The sequence below is a fragment of the Ranitomeya imitator genome, chromosome 1 (genome assembly GCF_032444005.1).
Source record: "Ranitomeya imitator isolate aRanImi1 chromosome 1, aRanImi1.pri, whole genome shotgun sequence".
Taxonomy (NCBI): domain Eukaryota; kingdom Metazoa; phylum Chordata; class Amphibia; order Anura; family Dendrobatidae; genus Ranitomeya; species Ranitomeya imitator.
This window is the reverse complement of record NC_091282.1, coordinates 463,697,993-463,716,372: the sequence shown is the minus strand read 5'-3', so window position 1 is coordinate 463,716,372 and position 18,380 is coordinate 463,697,993.

Genomic DNA, 18,380 nt, shown 5'->3' with positions numbered 1-18,380 from the left:
GGGAGACTCTTCGCTGTTCCCAGAAGGCGCCTGGAATATGCAAATTAGCCTCCTCAAGCTTGAATCCCTGGTTTGGTGATTCTTTCCAAGCAGCTGGTCCCGGCTGTACCCAACGATCTTCTAGCTTAGGGAGACTCTTCGCTGTTCCCAGAAGGCGCCCGGAATATGCAAATTAGCCTCCTCAAGCTTGAATCCCTGGTTTGGTGATTCTTTCCAAGCAGCTGGTCCCGGCTGTACCCAACGATCTTCTAGCTTAGGGAGACTCTTCGCTGTTCCCAGAAGGCGCCCGGAATATGCAAATTAGCCTCCTCAAGCTTGAATCCCTGGTTTGGTGATTCTTTCCAAGCAGCTGGTCCCGGCTGTACCCAACGATCTTCTAGCTTAGGGAGACTCTTCGCTGTTCCCAGAAGGCGCCCGGAATATGCAAATTAGCCTCCTCAAGCTTGAATCCCTGGTTTGGTGATTCTTTCCAAGCAGCTGGTCCCGGCTGTACCCAACGATCTTCTAGCTTAGGGAGACTCTTCGCTGTTCCCAGAAGGCGCCCGGAATATGCAAATTAGCCTCCTCAAGCTTGAATCCCTGGTTTGGTGATTCTTTCCAAGCAGCTGGTCCCGGCTGTACCCAACGATCTTCTAGCTTAGGGAGACTCTTCGCTGTTCCCAGAAGGCGCCCGGAATATGCAAATTAGCCTCCTCAAGCTTGAATCCCTGGTTTGGTGATTCTTTCCAAGCAGCTGGTCCCGGCTGTACCCAACGATCTTCTAGCTTAGGGAGACTCTTCGCTGTTCCCAGAAGGCGCCCGGAATATGCAAATTAGCCTCCTCAAGCTTGAATCCCTGGTTTGGTGATTCTTTCCAAGCAGCTGGTCCCGGCTGTACCCAACGATCTTCTAGCTTAGGGAGACTCTTCGCTGTTCCCAGAAGGCGCCCGGAATATGCAAATTAGCCTCCTCAAGCTTGAATCCCTGGTTTGGTGATTCTTTCCAAGCAGCTGGTCCCGGCTGTACCCAACGATCTTCTAGCTTAGGGAGACTCTTCGCTGTTCCCAGAAGGCGCCCGGAATATGCAAATTAGCCTCCTCAAGCTTGAATCCCTGGTTTGGTGATTCTTTCCAAGCAGCTGGTCCCGGCTGTACCCAACGATCTTCTAGCTTAGGGAGACTCTTCGCTGTTCCCAGAAGGCGCCCGGAATATGCAAATTAGCCTCCTCAAGCTTGAATCCCTGGTTTGGTGATTCTTTCCAAGCAGCTGGTCCCGGCTGTACCCAACGATCTTCTAGCTTAGGGAGACTCTTCGCTGTTCCCAGAAGGCGCCCGGAATATGCAAATTAGCCTCCTCAAGCTTGAATCCCTGGTTTGGTGATTCTTTCCAAGCAGCTGGTCCCGGCTGTACCCAACGATCTTCTAGCTTAGGGAGACTCTTCGCTGTTCCCAGAAGGCGCCCGGAATATGCAAATTAGCCTCCTCAAGCTTGAATCCCTGGTTTGGTGATTCTTTCCAAGCAGCTGGTCCCGGCTGTACCCAACGATCTTCTAGCTTAGGGAGACTCTTCGCTGTTCCCAGAAGGCGCCCGGAATATGCAAATTAGCCTCCTCAAGCTTGAATCCCTGGTTTGGTGATTCTTTCCAAGCAGCTGGTCCCGGCTGTACCCAACGATCTTCTAGCTTAGGGAGACTCTTCGCTGTTCCCAGAAGGCGCCCGGAATATGCAAATTAGCCTCCTCAAGCTTGAATCCCTGGTTTGGTGATTCTTTCCAAGCAGCTGGTCCCGGCTGTACCCAACGATCTTCTAGCTTAGGGAGACTCTTCGCTTTTCCCAGAAGGCACCTGGAATATGCAAATTAGCCTCCTCAAGCTTGAATCCCTGGTTTCAAGTCCAACCTTAAAGTCTGGGTCCTCTATGGTCTTCCTTCTCTTGTAAACCAAAATTTGAGGATAGCATGATCACTGCCTCCTAAATCTCAGCCACCTTTACTTCCTCAACCATTTCCTCGCTGTTGGTAAGAAAAAAGCCCAAGAATATAGATCTTCTTGTTCTCTCTTCTACCATTTGAAAGATAAAGTTGTCAGCAAAAGAAGAAAATAATTTTCTGGACCTATAACTTTTGCCTGAGAGAGATTCCCAACAAATATCTGGATAGTTACAATCTCCCATGATCACTATGTTGTACCTTTTTGAGAATAGAGACATGTGATGTAAAAAGAGTTCATCCAAATCTTCAGTCTATCCAGGTGGCCGATAGTAAACACCTACAATAGTGTCCTCTCGGTTCTTCTCTCCTTGAATTCTTACCCAAACAGTTTCTACAGAGCTACCAGTCTCTGAAACTTGTATCTCTGTGGAGATAAACTTTTTTTAACATACAATGCAACACCTCCCATCTTGTTAATCCTGTTTCTAATAAATAAGTTGTAGCCTTCAAGGTTTGTATTCCAAGCATGTGTATCATCCCACCAAGTTTTAGTGATTCATATGACATGAGATCTCTCTTCCTGTGTTAGCAGCTCCAATTCTCCTTGCTTGTTTCCCATGCTCTATACGGAGCCTACTATACTGCATAGAACATTATGGGGGCATTATATACTGTATGAGGCATTATATAGACCCATTATACTGTAAGGGACATTATATGGGGACCATTATTCTGTATGGAACATTATATGGGCCCATTATACTGCATGGAGCATTATATGGGCCCATTATGCTGTATGGAACATTATATGGGGCCCATTATATTCTATGGAACATTATATGGGCCCATTATACTGTATGAAGCATTATATGGAGCCCATTATACTGCATTGAGCACTTTAAAGGGGACATTATATACTCTATGGAGTAATATATGGGCCGATATACTGTATGGAGCAATATATGAGGCCTATATATTGTATAGAGCATTATATGGGAGCCATTATTTATTGTATGGAGCAATATATGGTGCCCCTTATATGGTATGTACTATAGCAATATATGGGGCTCATTATTCTGTATGGAGCATTATATGGGTTAAATATACTGTAAGGAGCATTATATGGGCCCATTGTATTGTATAGAGCATTATATCAGCTCATTATACTGTTTGGAGCATTATATGGGCCCCATTATATTGTTTGAAGCATTATATGGGGGCCATGATATGATGTATGGAGTAATGTATGGGGCCATTATACTGTATGGAGCATTACATGGGGCCATTATATGTTGTATGGAGCAATATATAGGGCCATTATACTGCATGGAGAAAAATATATGGCCAGTTATGCGGTATGGAGGACTATGTGGTGTCCATTATACTGTTTAAAGAACTATGTGGTGCCCATAGTACTGTATGGAGGACTATGTGGTGCCCATAATACTGTTTGAAGAACTATGTGGTGCCTATAATACTGTATGGAGGACTATGTGGTGCCCAGAATACAGTATGGAAGACTATACTGTCCGGTCTAAAATAATAAGTCTGTGTGCTATGAGGATTTGCTGGTTTCTAAGCTATTGTAGAAATTACAATAGTTATCACTCATGTAATTTCACAAGTAGATGAAATCTTTGGCATTGTACTTTACCTATATTCCGTATCTGTACATCATTATTATTATTATTATTATTATTATTATTATTTGTTGTTGTTATAGCGTCAATTATTCCATGGCGCTTTACATGTAAGGATGGGTATACATAATAAAAATAAGTACAATAATCTTAAACAATACAAGTCATAACTGGTACAGGAGGAGAGAGGACCCTGCCCGTGAAGGCTCACAATCTACAAGGGATGGGTGAGAATACAGTAGGCGAGGGTAGAGCTGGTCATGCAGCGCTTTGGTCAATCGGTGGTTACGGCAGGTTATAGGTTTGTAGGAAGAGGTGGGTCTTCAGGCTCTTTTTGAAGGTTTCGATGGTAGGTGAGAGTCTGATATGTTGTGGTAGAGAGTTCCAGGGTAGGGGTGATGCGTGAGAGAAATCTTGTATGCGATTGTGGGAAGAGGAGATAAGAGGGGAATAGAGAAGGAGATCTTGTGAGGATCGGAGGTTGCGTGCAAGAAAGTACTGGGAGACGAGGTCACAGATGTATGGAGGAGACAGGTTGTGGATGGCTTTGTATGTCATGGTTAGGGTTTTGTACTGGAGTCTCTGGGCAATAGGGAGCCAGTGAAGGGATTGACAGAGGGGAGAAGCTGGGGAATAGCAGGGGGACAGGTGGATTAGTCGGGCAGCAGAGTTTAGAATAGATTGGAGGGGTGCAAGAGTGTTCGAGGGGAGGCCACAGAGCAGGAGGTTGCAGTAGTCAAGGCGAGAGATGATGAGGGCATGGACTAGGGTTTTTGCAGATTCTTGGTTGAGGAATGAACGGATTCGTGAAATATTTTTGAGTTGAAGTCAGCAGGAAGTGGAAAGGGCTTGGATATGTGGTTTGAAGGAGAGATCAGCGTCAAGGATTACCCCGAGGCAGCAAGCTTGTGGGACTGGCGAGAGTGGGCAGCCATTTACTGTAATGGATAGGTTCGTTGGGGCGGTCACGTGAGCTGGGGGAAAGATGATGAATTCTGTTTTCTCCATGTTAAGGTTCAGAAATCTAGCGGAGAAGAAGGATGAAATAGACATTGAGGGATTCTGGTTAGTAGGGAGGTGATATCTGGTCCAGAGATGTAGATCTGTGTGTCATCAGCATAGAGATGATACTGAAAGCCATGAGATTCTATGAGCTGTCCCAGGCCAAAGGTGTAAATGGAGAAGAGCAGGGCCCCTAGGACTGAACCTTGTGTGACTCCGACAGATAGGGCGCGAGGTGAGGAGGTGGTGTGTGAGTGGGAGACATCATGAATTGTGGTATGTGTTAGGCTACTTTCACATGTGACGCCCGAGAGACCGGGGTATCCAGCACCGGACCAATGGGGTCTGTCTCTTGAGGGGGATGTCACGGGTGGCTTGACCCGGTGCTGTGGCCTCAGGCAATGCACAGTGTAAAGGGTATCGTGAGGGAACAGGCACTTACTTGATCAACAGCAGGTTCTCCCAGCGGTGATGATCCCAATCCTGGATAGATGGCTATTGTCCAAATGAAAGACTGAGGCACTGAAACGTTTAACCAGTTTACTTTAACAAAAAAGGATTTACAACCAGTCCTGTCACCGGAGTCTGTATAGGAACTCTGAGTTACTTTGACCCTGCCGGGGTCTTCGCCTCTTATTGTACGCAATATCTGTGTGGCCCTGCTGCTGTATGTGAACTGGCTGCCGGCCCAATCTGTCCCCTCCGGGTCCTGGTTCGACGGGCAACCCGAGTCCTTTTATCGGCTTACCCCCTCCGGGAGTACCGCTGAACTCTGTGTCTGTTGCTGCGTCCGACCCTAGTGAAGCTGATATCACCTCACGTTTTTCCGGTTGCTGTATTATATGTAATGAATACAGCCACGGATCCGGTATCCGTCTTTGCGCCTGTTCTGGGTAGTGATTAATGCTACCCGGTTCTCACAATGTCCTTTTTCTCTATCCCTCTTCTCCTCAGGCCGGTGATTTGGGCCTGGAAACCGTCATAGGGCTGTTAGAAATTCAGCTGTATGACCTCTCACTTTCAGCTCCTTAGCCCAACTGCCCAACTGTCAGTTCTTCTCTCAGACCAGAATAGATCAAGGGGAGTCTCTGGAGCTCCCCCTTCTGGCCGAAGGAGGTAGTGCAGTTTTGCTATTTTAGTATTTGTATTCAGTGTCAGTAACTATATTTGTGGCAAATACCTCTAGGGGTGCCACATTCCCCCTTAGTTAAGAACAGTACTCCGGGACTGTGGGACGATAACATTTTGAAATAACAATTAATATGTACAGAGTCTTAAAAATGAAAAGTTACAAAAACCACTCAAGGAAACAAAAATAGAGTTCTGTAAAAAGTCACTTCAAATAGCGTCCATTAATACAGTTCTATCCTTGAAGGTACTAGGAAAGGCACTGCACTTTGTGTCCAAGAATTTAGTTCCATTTTTCCAACGGAGTTATCAATATAACGTCTAAAGAAAGTTCAAAAAGAGCAAAAAGCAAAGTTCAAAAAAGCAGTCTTTCCGGAGCTTTGATTTAGTGCCTCCGGGCTGATAAAAAGTTCAAGAATATGCAAGAAGTTCATACAGACAAGTCTCTGTAGGTACTGGGCTTAAACGTTGCAGAACGATAACAATGACTACAGTTTTATAGTTGGTAATCTGCATACCTGGCCGGTAATTGACCCTGGGTACTACGCTGTGATCTACGTAACAGCGGTATCTCTCCATGTGGTGTACTACTGTCTACTGCGGATGTAGTATCTGCCCGCTCTGCTAAAGATAATTCCACGACTATGGAGTTGGCAAGTCCACCGTGAATGGGATCACTCTGATCAGGAATCTGTTCTTCCTGGCCTGAAATCTCCTGTAGTACGGGGTCAGCCTCTTCCTGTCTTGGGACTTCTGGTATTGGGTTCGGTGTTGGGTAAAAGGCCACCATGGGAACCACTACTGCCCCATGGTATGTTAGTAGGGTTTTGGGAAAGTCTCTTATACAGGTGTGATACACTTCCTCTTCTTTTTCCTTTACTGGTTGAACCTGTATGGGTTGAATAACTTCTGGTTCTGGCTGGACAACGTCTGGCTCTTTCAATGCTTCCGGACATAATTTAAGATTGTCTCTTGACACTAGTACAGATGTTAAGCCTCCGTTTTTGCTAATGAGACACATTTTAGGATTATCCACTCTTGTTGGTAAAACTGTGTAGGGTACGGCTTCCCATTGATTGTCCAGTTTATTGGTTCGACGATTTCTCTTGAGCACTTGGTCACCCGGTCTTAATGGGGTCGCTAGAGCATTCTGGTTGAAAGTTCGCTCTTGTCTTTCTCTAGTTTGCTGAAGGCTTCTTTCCACACTCTCTTGCACTTGGCGATACTGCTTTTGCCGTATGATATCCCAATTGGAGTCTTGAACTTCTGCGTCTGGTTTCAGAATTCCCATTTCTAGATCGATTGGTAATTGGCCGGGTCTTGCACGCATAAGATAAGCTGGGGTGCAGTTGGTGGAGGTCACCGGGACATGATTATACAGATCCACCAAGTCAGGCAATTTTTCTGGCTATTGATTCCTTTCTGTCTCAGGTAAAGTCTTTAGTAGGTCTATTACAATATGGTTCATCTTCTCGCATAAGCCGTTTGTTTGTGGATGATAGGCCGTCGTCCTGATCTTTTTTGCAACCATACATATTACAGAATTCTCTGAAGATCTCTGATTCAAAGGCTGTACCTTGGTCGGTGAGAACCTGTTCCGGATATCCATGGGGTCTACAAAAGTACGTTTGGAACGCTTTGGCTGCTGTTTTTGCTGTCAGATCTTTTACGGGTACTACTACCAAGAAGCGTGAATAATGGTCCACGATGGTCAAGGCATAGACATAGCCGGACCGGCTTGGTATTAACTTCACGTGGTCTATGGCTACAAGTTCAAGTGGTTGTTTGGTGATTATGGGCTGCAGTGGTGCTCTTTGGTTCTTTTGATCGTTTCTTCTGAGGTTGCACGGGCCACAATTTCTGCACCACTGTTCGATTGATTTTCTCATCCCGACCCAATAAAATCTTTCTCTTAGAAGTACTTCTAACTTTTTCCAACCAAAGTGACCAGCACCATTATGGTAAGCTTCGAGGACCATCTTGACATCTTGTTTAGGCACGATAATCTGCCAAACCAATTCATGTGTTTTCGGATTGGTGTACCTTCTACAGAGCTTCCCTTGATACAGGAACATTTTGCCTCTCTCTTTCCAGAGTTGATGCGTCTCTTCTGGGGCATCCTCATCGGGATATGCACTTTGCTCAGTTAACAGTTCCATCACCAACTTCACAGCCGGATTGCTGTCTTGGGTGTCAGCCCATCTATGGTGTGCTAACGGATTAAAATTCACCTCTTGTTGTTTCTGATAGGTACTTGACTGATGATGTTTTGCCTTGGGATGATGGAAGGCTGGTAGTTCAATTTCTTCAAGCTCCCCCGTTTCTTCTTCTACATCTCTCAAGTGTGGCATCCGGGATAGGGCATCGGCATTTCCATTCTTGCGACCTGCTCGATACTTGATCTTGAAGTTGTAATTAGATAACCGGGCTATCCATCGCTGTTCTAACGCACCTAATTTGGCTGTGTCCAGGTGGGTCAACGGATTGTTGTCAGTATAGACAATAAATTCTGCAGCAGCCAGATAGTGTTTGAAACGTTCAGTCACAGCCCAAACTACTGCCAGTAGTTCCAATTTGAAGGAGCTATAATTTTCTGGATTTCTTTCAGTAGGCCGGAGCTTTCTACTTGCAAAGGCGATGACTTTCTCCCGACCTTCTTGCTTTTGTGACAGCACCGCTCCTAGTCCCACATTACTGGCATCAGTGTAGAGGATGAAAGGTTGATGGTAATCTGGGTATGCCAGAACCTCTTCTCCGGTTAGTGCCTTCTTTAGTTGTTCAAAGGAGTCTTCCCTTTCATCATTCCACTGAAAAGGAGGGTTTCGGTTTGAAGGTTTCTTCGTCTGCCCTACCAAGGCGTCTTGCAAGGGTGCTGCCAATTTGGTAAATCCTTTTATAAATCTGCGATAGTAACCCACCAATCCCAGGAATTGCCTCACTTCTTTTGCGTTGGTAGGTCTTGGCCAATCCCTTATGGCGCTTATTTTCTCGGGATCCGGTGCTACTCCCTCCGAACTCACGATGTGTCCCAGGTACTGTACCTTTGGCTTGAGAAGGTGACATTTGGATGGCTTGATTTTCATGCCATACCTGGATAAGGCTTCGAACACTTCTGCCAGGTCTATTAAGTGTTGTTCGTAAGTCTTTGAGTAGACGATCACATCATCTAGGTACAGGAGGACGGTCTCGAAGTTCTTGTGTCCGAGGCAGCATTCCATCAGCCGCTGGAAGGTACCGGATGCGTTGCAGAGTCCGAATGGCACGCGATTAAATTCACATAGACCCATTGGTGTGGTGAATGCCGTCTTTTCCTTATCTCTCTCAGCCACAGGGACTTGCCAATACCCGCTTGTTAAGTCTAAGGTGGAAAAATAATTAGCAGATTTCAAAGCAGTCAAGGACTCTTCTATCCTAGGCAAGGGGTAGGCGTCTTTATGGGTGATGTTATTAATCCGCCGGTAGTCTACGCACATTCTCATGGTTCCGTCCTTTTTTTTGACAAGCACTAGAGGGGCCGCCCAGGGGCTACAGCTGTCTCTTATTACCCCGGCCTGTTTCATCTCCCTCAGCATATCTTTTGCACATTGATAGTGAGCGGGCGGTATGGGTCTATATCTTTCTTTTATTGGGGGATGGTCACTGGTGGGGATTGTGTGTTCTACCCCTTCTATGCGTCCGAAGTCCAATGGGTGTTTACTGAAGACTTGTTCATATTCCGTCACTAGCCTATACACCCCTTGTTTTTGATGGGTAGGTGTTGAATTTATGCCCACGTGTAGCTGTTGACACCAATCCTCCAATTCTCCGTCTGAGCCGTTGCCTTCCACCTGACAGGTTGGTTCTAAGGGCTCAATGGTTGTGATGGCATTGTTGTCAACAGTATATAGCTTTGCCACTGTAGCATACCTTGGCAAAGTGACCTCTTCCTCTCCACAGTTCAAAAGTCGTACCGGCACTCGTCCCTGGTGTACCTCGACTACCCCTCGTGCTGTGAGTATAGTGGGCCTGCTGTCGGTGTACACTGGTTCTATTAAGGCTTGATAATCTCGTCCCTTAGTACCAATGGCTGCTCTACACCATACCAGCATTTCTGTTTTTGGTGGGATTACAATAGATGTTGGATCACTTACCCTCACACTGCCGATTTCTCCACCTGCAACTTCTACCTGTTGCCTTAACATCAATACTTTTATTTCCCTTTGGAGAACTCTCTGCTGGCAGGATTGGGCAGTTTCAGCAATTTGCTGTAAGACAGAAATAACTTCGGAAAAGCAGTTCTCTAACACATTCATTCCTATCAATACAGTTGGTTCACAGTTCCGCCGGTCAACATCAACAACAATTATACCCTGTTTCTTCAATTCTACTTTACCAATCTTTATGGTCATCTCCCTGAATCCTAGTTTCGGTACCAACTTACCATTACTGGCCCATATATCTAGTTCAACATCAGAGGGCCCTTTATCAATATCTGCATCAGCCCAGTACCTCTTATAAAGGATATACGGTATAGATGAAATCTGGGAACCTGTGTCCAGCAAAGCGTTGAGCGGAATTCCGTCCATCACGATAGGGATAATGGGTCGTCCTCCGATGTACCTGTCGTGCCAGGGTGTTGGGCCTTGAAAGTTCATTCCTGCGAAGCGGCCCGCATTCACAGGGGATTCCCGTTTAAATCACAATCTCGTGCAAAGTGGCCTGGCTGCTGGCAACGGCGGCAAATGGGCTGTCCATCCGGTTGGTAGCGGTCGCGGGGTCGTCCTCTCCATGTCGGGTATCTCCGGGGTCTCATCCATGGAACATCCTCTCTACGGTTTGCAAACTCTATCTTGGGTCCTCTCATCTCCTGCATGGTTTTAGCCATTGAAGCAAAACATCAGTTAAAGAGTCAAGCTTTTGTTGAAGAGCCTCATTAGTACTGGGCCCCAGGGGCTTAGCAATGGCCCCGGACATAGCTGATGTCACTGGCACTCCCTGTTGTTGAGGTGCCTCTGCCATAGGTTGCGCAGGATCCTGATCCCGAGGTGCCTCTGCCAGCTGGAGACGTATAGCGCTCTCCTTTAATTGAGCAAATGTCAATTCAGGGTTCTTAAAAACAAGCATGCTCACATGCCCCCGGTGAGAAGGGGTGTAGAGTCCCTCCATAAATTGATCTCTTAGCAGTTTATCCGCTCCGGTGTTAAAAATGGGTTCAGCCAGTGTAAGTGATTTAAGGGCTTCCTGCAGGTTTAAGGCAAAGTCTCTCACGCCCTCATTAACTTTTTGTTTGCAATTAAAGAATCGTATTTTAGCTTTGCTGCTGGCAGTGGTTTCAAATGTAGCTTTTAATCCAGCAAATATGCGTTCAACAGTGCCTTTTAGATCAGCTGCCCATGCTGTGACTTCTTGCTTAGCATGGCCACTTAACTGCATCATCAGGAGACTAACACGCTGAACTTCACCCACGGGGAACATGTTAAAATGGGCCAGCATCTTTTCTCTGAAATCGTCAAGGGTATTAGGCTCACCTTCATACATTGGAAGCCACGGGCCACCTGGGGTATATGGCATCAGCACCGGCATGATGGGCGCCACTCCTTGCACCGCTGCGCTACCAGACGCTCTATCGACACTCTGTCTTTCAGCTGCATTAGCGCCGCCGGGTGCTGCGGCGTCTCCGTGCTGCGACATACTGTGCCCCCTTAGTTAATCCGGACCCTTCCGGTCCTCCGCTTCCGTCGGGATAGTGTAGATTCGTTCTGCTGTGCAGCAGGATTGGTTTTCCCCTTGCTCTGACGTCAGAGCTCTCAGCTTGGTGCCACCCACAATGACACGCCCCCTGCTGCTCCCGCCCGCCGCCGCGCTCTGTAATGGCGGATTCTGAAGTTTTTCAGTTAGACTGGGGCTCAGGTAATGGCGTAGCTCAATTAACAGTCTCGTGCCTAACGGTTATGAGGTGATTACCTCAGGGGATGGCGGCCATCTTTACTCCATTATAACCAATGGGGAAAAGTCACTTTCAATAGTTTTTAATGGGAAATGGAATTTTCTTTAATAAAGTCAATTTTCACGATTTTTCATCCAAGTTTTCAAAGTTTTGGGCTCCAATCATGGCACACAATACCCGGTATATGGGCTGGCTCTATCCTGTTCGTGACGGCAATTGTGACGCCCGAGAGACCGGGGTATCCAGCACCGGACCAATGGGGTCTGTCTCTTGAGGGGGATGTCACGGGTGGCTTAACCCGGTGCTGTGGCCTCAGGCAATGCACAGTGTAAAGGGTATCGTGAGGGAACAGGCACTTACTTGATCAACAGCAGGTTCTCCCAGCGGTGATGATCCCAATCCTGGATAGATGGCTATTGTCCAAATGAAAGACTGAGTCACTGAAACGTTTAACCAGTTTACTTTAACAAAAAAGGATTTACAACCAGTCCTGTCACCGGAGTCTGTATAGGAACTCTGAGTTACTTTGACCCTGCCGGGGTCTTCGCCTCTTATTGTACGCAATATCTGTGTGGCCCTGCTGCTGTATGTGAACTGGCTGCCGGCCCAATCTGTCCCCTCCGGGTCCTGGTTCGACGGGCAACCCGAGTCCTTTTATCGGCTTACCCCCTCCGGGAGTACCGCTGAACTCTGTGTCTGTTGCTGCGTCCGACCCTAGTGAAGCTGATATCACCTCACGTTTTTCCGGTTGCTGTATTATATGTAATGAATACAGCCACGGATCCGGTATCCGTCTTTGCGCCTGTTCTGGGTAGTGATTAATGCTACCCGGTTCTCACAATGTCTTTTTTCTCTATCCCTCTTCTCCTCAGGCCGGTGATTTGGGCCTGGAAACCGTCATAGGGCTGTTAGAAATTCAGCTGTATGACCTCTCACTTTCAGCTCCTTAGCCCAACTGCCCAACTGCCAGTTCTTCTCTCAGACCAGAATGGATCAAGGGGAGTCTCTGGAGCTCCCCCTTCTGGCCGGAGGAGGTAGTGCAGTCTTGCTATTTTAGTATTTGTATTCAGTGTCAGTAACTATATTTGTGGCAAATACCTCTAGGGGTGCCACACACACAACAGGTTTTTTGCATCAGGCACAATCTGGCGAATGTTGGAAAAAACAGATCAGGCGCAGATTGTGAAAAACTGATGCAACAGATCTGTTTTTTCGACGGATCCGACTAGCATATCCAGATAATTAGATAAAAAAAATTTGCAGCATGCTCAATTTAAAAAAATGGAATCCGGCACCAGAATCCATCATTTTCAGGATCCGGCACCTTAAGGCTCCCATAGGCTTCCATTCCAGCAAACAGCCAGAAGCGCCAGATCCGACGCTTCCGGCTTTTTCGCCGGAGACAAAAAAGAAAAACTTTGCTGTGGACGTTTTTTCCAGAAACCGGAAAAGGCAGAAGTAAACTGGACGAAACGCAATGTCATCCGGTACTAATACAAGTTTATGGGAAAAAAAACAGATCTGGCGGCAACATTCGCCGGATCTGGTTTTTGGAATTTTGCCGGATTGAGCCTGACAGCGAAAACCTGATGTGTGAAAGTAGCCTTAACCCCTTTACCACCTTGGGTTTTTCCATTTTTACGTTTTCTTTTTTTTGCTTCCCTTCTTCCCAGAGCTATAACTTTTTTATTTTTCTGTCAATTTTGTCATGTGAGGGCTTGTTTTTTCCAGGATGAGTTTTACATTTGAATAACACCATTGATTTTACCATATAATGTACTGGAAAATGGAAAAAAAATCCAAGTGCGGCGAAATTGCAAAAAAGTGCAATTCCACTACTTTTCTTGGGGTTTTGTTTTTACCATGTTCTAAATGCTAAGACGTAAAAAAAATCCTAAGTTTGTTTAAAAAAAAGGTCATTTTCCGAGACTAGCAGTGTCTCCATTTTTCAAGATCTGGGGCCGGGTGATGGCTTATATGTTGTGTGCTGAGCTGATGTTTTTATTGATACCATTTTGGAATAGATACAATGTTTTGATCGCCCATTATTGCATTTTATTGCAATGTTGTGGTGACCAAAAAAAGTAATTTTTGCAGTATGATTTTTTTTCGTTACACCGTTTACAGATTGGATTAATTCTTTTTATATTTTGATAGATCGGGCGTTTCTGAACTCGGTAATTCAGAATATGTGTATTTTTAATTTTTTTTAATTGTTTTATTTTGAGTGACGCAAAAGGGTGGTGATTTGAACTTTTATATTTTTTAAATATTTTTTTAAACTTTTACATGCTTCAATAGTCTCCTTAGGAGACTTGAAGCTGTGGCCCTGCTTTGTGTAGCAAAAAGGTTCATCTTCTATGAGCGCATGCCACAGGGTGGTGCTCATAGTAGTTTGGCGATGACAACCACAGTGGTCTGCAGATCCCGGGTTGTTATGCCAACCCTTCGGTGCCTCACAGTCATGTGACAGGGCAATGATGGGTGGGGCTAATGATGGCCCTGGTGACGACGCACATCAAGATGAATGCTGATTGCAGCTGTGACAGGGCACCAATGTCACATAGCAGTGACTTTAAATGGCTGCTGGCCTATTAGAGGATGCACGCTTATGCCTATGGCCTTTGATAGGCCGGTGGCTAAGGATGATCGAATAGCTTTAGAAAAGTGCTTATCTGAATAGCTATAGCGCTTCCCGAATAACTGCATTGGTAACCTGGATTCCTGGAGCGCTCCCGAATCAGCTGCTGCATGAGTCGCAGCTGTTTCACAGTCACAACACATGCATGGATAGCCTATTTGTTGTGCTATCCATGCTGATTATCGGAAGCCCTCCAGGTATCCAGGTTACTGATGCAGCTATTCGGATCATCACTTATCCGAAGTTATTCGATCATCCCTATAGGCAGCCTTTCACTGTTACTTCTATGTGATGTCATTACATGCCCTGTCTCAGCTGCAGTTGGCGGCCATTTTAACAAACAAGTCAAATATAAAGTCACAAAAGGACATTGGGGAGCGCAGGAAGATGAGAAGAATCTTATTTTTTCCCCCTCTGTAATTGGGCAGAGTAATGGACATAGGAGATGAGATAGGGGCCCAGGATGGGAATATTATTAAAGTGAAAATAGGGGCCCAGGACGAAGGCAACGTATAGTGCATTGCGAAAGTATTCGGCTCCCTCGAACTTTTCAACCTTTTCCCACATACCATGCTTCAAACATAAAGATACCAAATGTAAATTTTTGGTGAAGAATCAACAAGTGGAGCACAATTGTGAAGTTGACCAAAATGTATTGGTTATTTTACATTTGTGTGGAAATTCAAAAACTGAAAAGTGGGGCATGCAATATTATTCGGCCCCTTTAACTTAACACTTTGTTGCGCCACCTATTGCTGCGAATACAGCTGCAAGTCGCTTGGGGTATGTCTCTATCAGTTTTATGCATCAAGAGACTGAAATTCTTGCCCATTCTTCCTTGGCAATCAGCTGGAGCTCAGTGAGGTTTGATGGAGATCGTTAGTGAACAGCAGTTTTCAGCTCTTTGCACAGATTCTCGATTGGATTGAGGTCTGGACTTTGACTTGGCCATTCTAACATCTGGATACATTGATTTGTGAGCCATTCCATTGTAGATTTTGCTTTATGCTCCCATCAATTTTAACCATCTTCCCTGTCCCTGTTGAAGAAAAGCAGACCCAAACCATGATGCTGCCACCACCATGTTTGACAGTGGGGATGGTGTGTCCAGGGTGATGAGCTGTGTTGCCTTTACGCCAAACATATCGTTTGGCATTGTTGCCAAAAAGTTCGATTTTGGTTTCATCTGACCAGAGCACCTTCTTCCACATGTTTGGTGTGTCTCTTAGGTGGCTTGTTGCAAATTTTAAACAACACTTTTTATGGATATCTTTGAGAAATGGCTTTCTTCTTGCTTCTCTTCCTTAAAGGCCAGATTTGTGCAGTGTATGACTGATTGTTTTCCTAAGGACAGACTGTCCCACCTCAGCTGTAAATCTCTGCAGTTCATCCAGAGTGATCATGGGCCTCTTGGCTGCATCTCTTATCAATCTTCTCCTTGTTTGAGATGAAAGTTTAGAAGGACGGTCGGGTCTTGGTAGATTTGCAGTGGTATGATACTCCTTCCATTTCAATATGATCGCTTGCACAGTGCTATGTTTAAAGTTTTGGAAATCATTTTGTACCCAAATGCGGCTTTAAACTTCTCCACAACAGTATCACGGACCTGCCTGTTGTGTTCCTTGGTCTTCATGATGCTCTCTGTGCTTCAAACAGAACCCCGAGACTATCACAGAGCAGGTGCATTTATAAGGAGACTTGATTGCACACAGGTTGGTTACATTTATCATCATTAGGCATTTAGGACAACATTGGATGATTCAGAGATCCACAATGAACTTCTGGAGTGAGTTTGTTGCACTGAAAGTAAAAGTGCTGAATAATATTGAAGCAAAAAAGGGGAGAAGCCAGCGCTGCCTATGGTCAGAACGCAATACATAAAGTGCAAATGCACTGTTAGGACTGGCAGAACGCACCAAGAAAGATGTAATAGATGCGTTCGCAGTCCGGGGTCCACCGTGCAGGTGAAAACCTGCTGCTAGTAAATGGCAGCGTAATATGGCGGTGGAAGCGAACCCGGTAAAGCCACAGGTCCGCAATACCGCACTAAAGAGTGCAAGCAAGGAGTCAGCGAACACAACCCCAAGACTCAGGATTGAAGTCCGATTAGACCACTTGCTGACACAACACCGCAACTGGGTGTGTTAGGTAACTATTATAATTAGAGCACCGAAGTGCGAACTGTGCCGTGCTGGCAGACACCACTAAGCACCCAGACGTGGGTCAGGAAGCGCACTACTGGCGCGTGGCGCCGCACTGGCGGACACAGCAATAGACGCTGATACGTGTGTGACACGTTGAGTGGTTAGTCGGGCGCTAGATAGCAGCCATACTCCATACGCGAACAGTCATACAATAGGGTAGGGGTATTTAATGAACGACTTGCACTCACAACAAACACACGTATACAATTGTACACTAGCGCATGGCCGTGCGGTCATGCGAAGCTTATATAGCTGTAGTACTTTCAGGACCTTCCAATAAAGGACCAATGGGCAGCTGCCACAGAAGTTAGCCCTTTCAGGACCTGCCAGGAGGACCAATGGGAACCACTGCAGCATCTGAGCATGTGACCCTTGATCTCCAACGGGAGATCCACCCTGGGCATGCTCAGAAGGGAAAAAGGAGGACTTAGTCCCAAAAGCGTCCGCTCGCTGCTGCCCAGCACTGGCTTTAATGGCAAAAGCTGAAGAAGCAACAGCAAGCCTAAGCACAGAGTGAGACTGAGCCAGACGCAAGGACCGACGTCTCCGCTGAGCAGGTTTACCTGCGGCAGGAGAAGAATGGGAGACCGCAGCAGAAGCGGCCCGAGATTCCCCCTGTGCAGAAGCGGAAACTCGACCCTTAACATTACCCCCCCTCCTAGGGCCCCCCCTCCTTGGGCCTCGCTACGTTCGAAGGCAGCAATGAGCTGCGGAGCCCGAATGTGCTCAGCAGGCTCCCAGGATCTATCCTCAGGACCGTAACCCCTCCAGTCCACCAAATAAAATTTTTTGCGTTCACCTCGTAATCGTCCGTAGACGAACCCGACGTCCCAGTAGATGACTCAGAAAACCGGGACATGTACACGGGCTTAAGGAGGGACACATGAAAGGTGTCGGTGATACCTTGGCGTGGAGGAAGGGCTAGACGGTAAACCACAGGATTAACCTGTTCGAGGACCTTAAAAGGACCTAAGTAGCGAGGTGCAAAGTTGGTAGACTCAACTCGCAGCCTGATGTTGCGGGCGGAGAGCCACACTAAGTCGCCAGGAGCAAAGGTTGGAGCGGGGCGCCGATGTGCGTCGGCGGAGGACCTCATTCTCTCCTTGGAAGCCCGAATGGCATCCTGAGTGCGATCCCAAATGTCCCGTGCCTCCACAGTCCAGTCTGCCACCCTGGAATCGGCGGAAGACACGGGCATGGGCACAGGTACCTGCGGATGCTGACCATAGTTAAGGAGGAATGGGGTCTGTCCAGTGGAGTCAGCTACAGCATTGTTAAGAGCAAACTCCGCCCACGGTAGCAAAGATGCCCAGTCATCTTGCCTAGCAGAGACAAAATGTTGCAGATATGTGACCAAGGTCTGGTTGGCTCTCTCCACCAACCCATTCGTCTTGGGATGATATGCCGAAGAGAGATTTAACTCAATACTGAGAAGATGACAAAGCTCTCTCCAGAACCGAGACGCAAACTGGGGACCCCGGTCACTGACAATTTTGTCTGGCATACCGTGAAGGCGGAAGATGTGTTTAATAAACAACGCTGCCAAGGCCCGTGCAGAAGGTAGCCGAGGAAGCGGCACCAAATGCACCATTTTAGAAAAATGGTTGGTGATTACCCAAATGATGGTACAGCCACGAGACTTGGGCAAACCCACCACAAAGTCCATCCCGACCATCTCTCAGGGCCTGTCTGCCACCGGCAGAGGGTATAACAAACCAGCTGGCCGTTGACGGAGAGACTTATTTTTGGCACAAGAGACACATGCCCGAACGTAGTCTCCGACGTCACGAACCATATGTGGCCACTAGGGTTGAGCGAAACGGGTCGAAATTTTTCAAAAGTCGACGACTTTTGGCAAGGTCGGGTTTCATGAAACCCGACCTGACCCCAGTGTGGGGTCGGCCATGAAGTCGGCGATCTTTTGAATCTAG